A 6,000-nucleotide genomic window follows, 5' to 3' on the forward strand; every position below is an offset into this window, starting at 1 on the left:
CCCAGCACTGACGTCCCTGCTGCTCTTTATACTGGATGTGCTGCATCACTGACTGACAGCTGATGAAGAGTCTCTGGAAACACTCGTTTATCTCCTCTGCTCTTCCTCCTTCTCTCTGCAGGTGGAGGTGATGATGGTAAACAGGACGGTGTGTGTGCTGAGAGAGGAGCAGCTGTGTCCTGATGATCCAGAGAGGTTGAAGCAGCAGCAGCTTGTGTGTAGAGACGCTCTGACTGGGCCATGTTACTGGGAGGTGGAGAGGAGAGCTTCATCCAGCAGTGACTGACAGAGGAATGAAGTGCAGATGACTGTCAGTGCTGCAGAGTGAACTGCTCTGAGAACAGCTCCACTGTCAGACACAATGTAGAGTCCAGCATCAGCCCTGTGTGTCCCTCTGGATCTGACAGAGGATCATCAGTGTATCTGGACTGCTCTGCTGCTGCTCTGTCCTTCTACAGTCTCTGCACAGTCTCTGTCTCACTCTGGAAAGATTTTACAACTTGTTGTAATTACAGAACGTTAATATAATATTCAAACATGTGATCTTCTCTTTATTTCTGAATCTTTACCAAATAAAGAAAAACCAAACTAACAAACAGAAGCTGTCGTGTCCTTTTTCACCACATCTGTGAATCTTTTCTGTGTTTTTCCTCTTTTCCTCCTTCCTGCAGCTCCATCTTCATCATTCTGTGTCCAGTATATGTGAACACGTCCAAAGCATCTGAGCCTCATGTTACCCGTTTGTGTGAGTTACGCCTGTCGTTGTGTTGTGGTGTATAAATAAGGGGCAGGAGACAGCGCTGGATCTCTGAGTTCTTTACTCTCAATTTCTGCAACATCTGCAATATCTAGAAATGCAAACCTGTGAGCTGTGTGTGTTGTGCGTCTGCTCGGCCACCTCTCCTCCGGCCGTGCTGGAAGCAGCTGTGCGTTTGACAGTTTTATCGACTCGACAATAATCGAACAAATTAAATGTTCAAAAATATCAACTTAAGCACTTCAAAGTCAACAAAAAGCTTAAAACAATGAAATAATATTTCACTGACAAAACAACAGCTCATAAGAACGATACACAAAATAATACAGAAACAAACAAATAAAAGTTATTAACCAGGATCCATGTTTTTGTCACAAACACTGAATCAGCTGATTCACTCTTTATGTTTCTGAGTTTGTTTTGTGATTATAGTTCTGGTTTCTGTTTCTGTGTCTTCACTGTGTCCCACGTCTCCTTACTTTGGACTCTGTGTTATATTTCCTGTTTTACTTTGACAGTCCTGTTTTACTGTTTCCTGTCTCGTGTGTGTAATTGGTCCCAGCTGTGTTTCCCTCCTGCCTCCCGTTCCCTGATTACTAAACTGCGTCCACGCCGCCGGCGCTCCTCTCCACAGCTGGATTCCAGGATTTCAGAGCATCCAGCTGTGGTGAGTGATGGAGACACTTTCTCTGCTCCCTCAGTAATCAGGACAGTTTATTGAACATCAGAGGACATAAAGGACTGTTTTTCACCTGCCCGTTCTGAACCTGGACATTAAAGACTGCTGGCTTCAAGGACATTAATCCCAGTGTCAGCCAGCCAATAACAGCCTGTGTTTTTCAGCTCTTTAGGAGTCAGAAATGAGAAAGACACAGACTGCTAACCTCTCCCTGCAGGAAATAAGCTCCGCCTCTTCCTGTCCTGTATATGAGTGATTCTGACATGAGACACAATGAGTTTCCTGTTTATTGTGACTTAAAGCGAGCAGCAAAGACACTAAACTGTGTGTTTCCAGCTGAAGCTGCTTTTTGTGTTGCTCCCACAATCCTGTCTGAAACAGTCAGTGAGGAAAACTCAGTTTATGCTTCCAAGCTCATTGTGAGAGGGCACATTGTGTTCCTGCAAGTGCTGATTTTGTCTGCATCCCTGAGTTTAGTGAGCTGCCTCCAAGGACTTGTGAAGCCCAGTGTGTTAAGGCTGCATCTCCCAGATGTTTCCACCTTTCCAGCACAGACGATAAATGTTCCCACAAAGGCTCAAAGACTGTTTGATTTTCTGAGTGTTGGCCTCAAGAGATTGCTCAGTGAGCACCTGAGTGTTTCTGGGACATCGGACACTAACTGGAACTTCAAGTCTGGTTCTGAAGCTGCACATGCAAAGACTGTTTCTGGTTGTAGAGACCTGGCTGTTCCAGGGATTGTAACCTCCCCAGAGGCTGAGCTGCTGACCTCAGCTGACTCTGGAGCCTTGAAGGTAACTAAGTTTGCACCGCTCGGGTGAGCCATCTCAGCTGCAACAGCCTCCACAGAGAGCTCACGCAAGCTTACCCAGCCTGCTGAGGATTTTATGCTGCTGCAGCCCAAAAGGCATCCTGAGCTGGCTGACAGCCACCCACAGCTTCAGCTGCCTCAGCCAGGGGTCTCCACACCTGCTGGCCCTGCATCTGCTCTGACTGGGGGCTCCGGAGAGCCGCGCCAGCCATCCATCTCTGCTGGGGCTCCTGTTTGAGAATGTAGGAGTGTAAACTTCAAATATCTGCTCGGTTTGTCAAGATATCACATATTTGCAAAAGTGCTCTGACGTTTTTGGAGACGTCTGTTACCCACCATCTGGATAGCTAACCGGGAGGTCGAGGGTCATTAGAGCCGGCGAGAACAGCGGACTCCCGGCACATCGTTTTTGGACCCCCACGGCCTTTGGCTGTTCAGGTTTAAACATGATATATAAGTCACTTAGATCACGTAAAAATGTTATCGTTTGCCTTTTTTCAGTGTTGTTTGTTTGGTTTGGCTGAAGTTACAGTTTTCACACAGCTGAATAAACATCAAACAGAAAAGTGATTAAACAGAAGTGTGAGACGGTCGAGAGTTTACGCCAGTGTCCTGTTAGATTTTAGACAGCAAGGAGCAGACGGCTGAGTTTATTAAACTCCACCGAGACAGCGGTGACGCGGATCTGAAGGCCAGACCGTCACAGCCGCTCACTTCCCGCCTACCCGACCTTTGGAGGACCCGGCCCACGTAGACCTTGAAGGCCGGGTCCTCAGGAGGATGCAGCCTGTGAGTTTGGACACGCCATGACACATGATGTTCTACAGCTGATGTGTTTAAATGAGCTCTACAGGTGATCAGACTTATTAACGTTACCAGCATAATAAACTGTCCTGTCACTGAAGGTGTCTGCCCAACAAGGACGTGGTGCTGAATGCATCCACACCCCTGCTGACTGTCTTTGCAGCTTCGGTCAAAGGTACAGTGTCCACTGTGACCCTGAGAGCAGGACACAGCCAGAGGTGAGTCAGCAGTTACAAACTAAATGCTGCTGACATGAATCAAACTGCTGGATAACCCACTGCTCATGAAAATGGCACCTTTCTGTTGCTTTTTGAGATTACTGAGAATATTTGAATTGTGACTCAGATGGCAGATCCAGGCTCTCAGCCTCCAGCTGAAACTTCCAGTCCTCCCCCAGCCAGAAGCTCTGATGCTGGGCTGAGAGACTTTGATCCTTCCCTGGATCCAGAAATCCAGGAGGGAGAAGGAGAACAGGACCTCCTTCCTGATCTGGAGAGGCCTGAGGGAAAGAAAGATGGAGCAGACAGAGCTTTGAACAAATCCAAACCTCCTGAGCTTCACCTCCACAAAGGTGCAGACACTGATGCACAGATTCACATGTGACACCTGCAGCGTCCAGCTTGTGCCGCTGACATTATCTCCACTCTGATACAAGCCTCATTCACTCGCTCACACACGTTCATACAATCACCTTTTCCTCACAGTCACACACATGAATGTAATGAGGGGAACTCGGGCTTCACTGTCATTCCTCAGGATGCTTTGATATGCAGACTGGAGGCTCTGTGGATGAAACACCGACTGTCTGAACCACTCTGAAGTCTTCATGATGGACTTCATCCTGATTAACACTACAATACTTGTTAGAGGCCTTTTATATGTAATAATATTCTTTTCCATTAAAGCTCTGAACATTCTCACTCTTTCTTGACCAGGTGTGACAGGTGAAGGACACCGGCGAATAGGAGGACAGAAGCTGAGAGCCATTAGTCACATGACTTCAGCTGCTGCTGCCTCACCAACCACTGGCCCCTCGGTGAGTCTAGAGTTACAGCAGTGACCACAGGAAGTGCACACGTGTGATCTAAAGCTACATGTGGGCCTGTGACGATCAGTCTTCTCACTGTGGTAGGCGGGTTTGTGAGTCCCTGTGATGCTGGGAGTGTCCAGGACAGTCGCTCCTGATCGGGTCTCTCATGGAAAGCTGGTCCCAGGAATTCCTGGAAAATTCCTCCACAAAAGAGAACTGGGAACATAAGTGCAGAGTGACAGAGGTGCTCAGCAACCCTGCTGTTATATGGGAATAGAACCAGAATAGTCGGCAACCACTTGAGTTAAGTTAGCCAAAGAGATGCGACTCAGACTGACTTCATCATGTTGGCAACGTGTCTGCATTGATAAACTCCAGTTATTGACAAATCAGAGAATAATTCCAGTCGTTCAGAGACAGATTGTGATTGTTTGGAGGATGTAATCGTTTCCCTTCAGGGAGCGTGTTGGACGCTCAGTGTCCGGGTGATTAGCTGATGCAACTACTTAGAATCAGTTTGTGAATATGAAGAAAATCAGTGCAGTCACTGGACAAACTCTGATTCTTCCTAGTTTCACTCTTGTTTCAGTCCAGTGTGACTGAGGTGGTAAAAAATGATCTGACTTTTAGCCACACAGCTGTCTGCTAGAGAAAAAGCCTTTGTGCACAACTTTCTTAAAGGCAAACGGCACCATGTTCACTGCAGCTGCAGCAAACGCAGCAAAGAGTGAAAGTTGGACTGAGAATGTTGTGACTGTTTCATGAGAAAGAGCAGGAAAACAAGCATCACACACCCAGACACAGTGCTGGGATTAGAATTAGACTTTAGAGCCAAATGTAGGACAAAAGCTTTAATATGAAAGAGGAAAACCCAACAACAGCCAGAGCATGAAGCTCAAATCTATACCAATCACCAAGAAAGCTGACAGGCCTGTGACACGTCAGAGACGCCATTCAAATCATAAAGAAGTTGGTTTATTGACAAAATGTAAAAAACCAAAAGAATCAAGTCAACCTTCAGTTTCGAGCGAGTAGACCAATCAGGCACAGCAGCAGCTCTAGAATAAGCAACAATTTGATGTATTACAAACAACCTTTCATATACACACATACATATGGCTCATATGCTGTTTAAAAAGGGCTCAAAGACCCAACAGATTACACAAAGTACAAAAATACTTTCATTCAGACAACAGTCAGCTGTGCACGAGACAGAGAGCCGACTACAGTTAGTAACATGGACTCACTTTGTTTCAGACACGACACAAAGTAACACAAAGCCACAAAGAGCAGAAACATCAAAAAGGAGGCAGAGCAGCAGCAACTCTCCATGAGCTGTGAGGCTAACAGCCACCCACACTTCCTGTGATGCATAATGAAAACAACATTAACCTGAAGGATGATAACAACAGAAAGAAGTCTAAGCTAACGTTACACAGCGCTCACACAGCGCTGACTGTACAGGCCTCACACAGCTACGACCTGCATCCACAACACCTGATTCTACTGAACACAAACAAGTTAATGATATATGAGCAATCCAGGGAAGGCTTCCAGGAAGGTGAGGATCCAAAGACAGCTCTACAACAGCATCAGTCAGCAACAATGTTACTAATCACTGACTCTTTCATCCTTTTATACTCAATCAAAAAGTGCTGTGTTCACATTAGTTTCTGCTGAAATCCAGAGACTGAAAATGCGTCTTTTTAAAGTTTGAATAAACTGACTGAACTTGTCACGAGTCCAACCGTGAGGAACACTTCCCCCCATGACACATCACAGGACAACGTCTCAGTGGAGGGGGGACAGTAGCTCAGTTTAGGCAGTCACACTCAGAATCGATGCCTCCAGTCAGGGTCAAACGTGGTCCTCAGAAACCTGCAGATGTTTGGGCCAAGCTCTCACTGGTCTCTGCGTCT

This window comes from Mchenga conophoros, linkage group LG23 (assembly GCF_057382185.1).
Source record: "Mchenga conophoros isolate Kocher_MC1m ecotype Shallow Benthic linkage group LG23, M_conophoros_male_GT1.1, whole genome shotgun sequence".
Taxonomy (NCBI): domain Eukaryota; kingdom Metazoa; phylum Chordata; class Actinopteri; order Cichliformes; family Cichlidae; genus Mchenga; species Mchenga conophoros.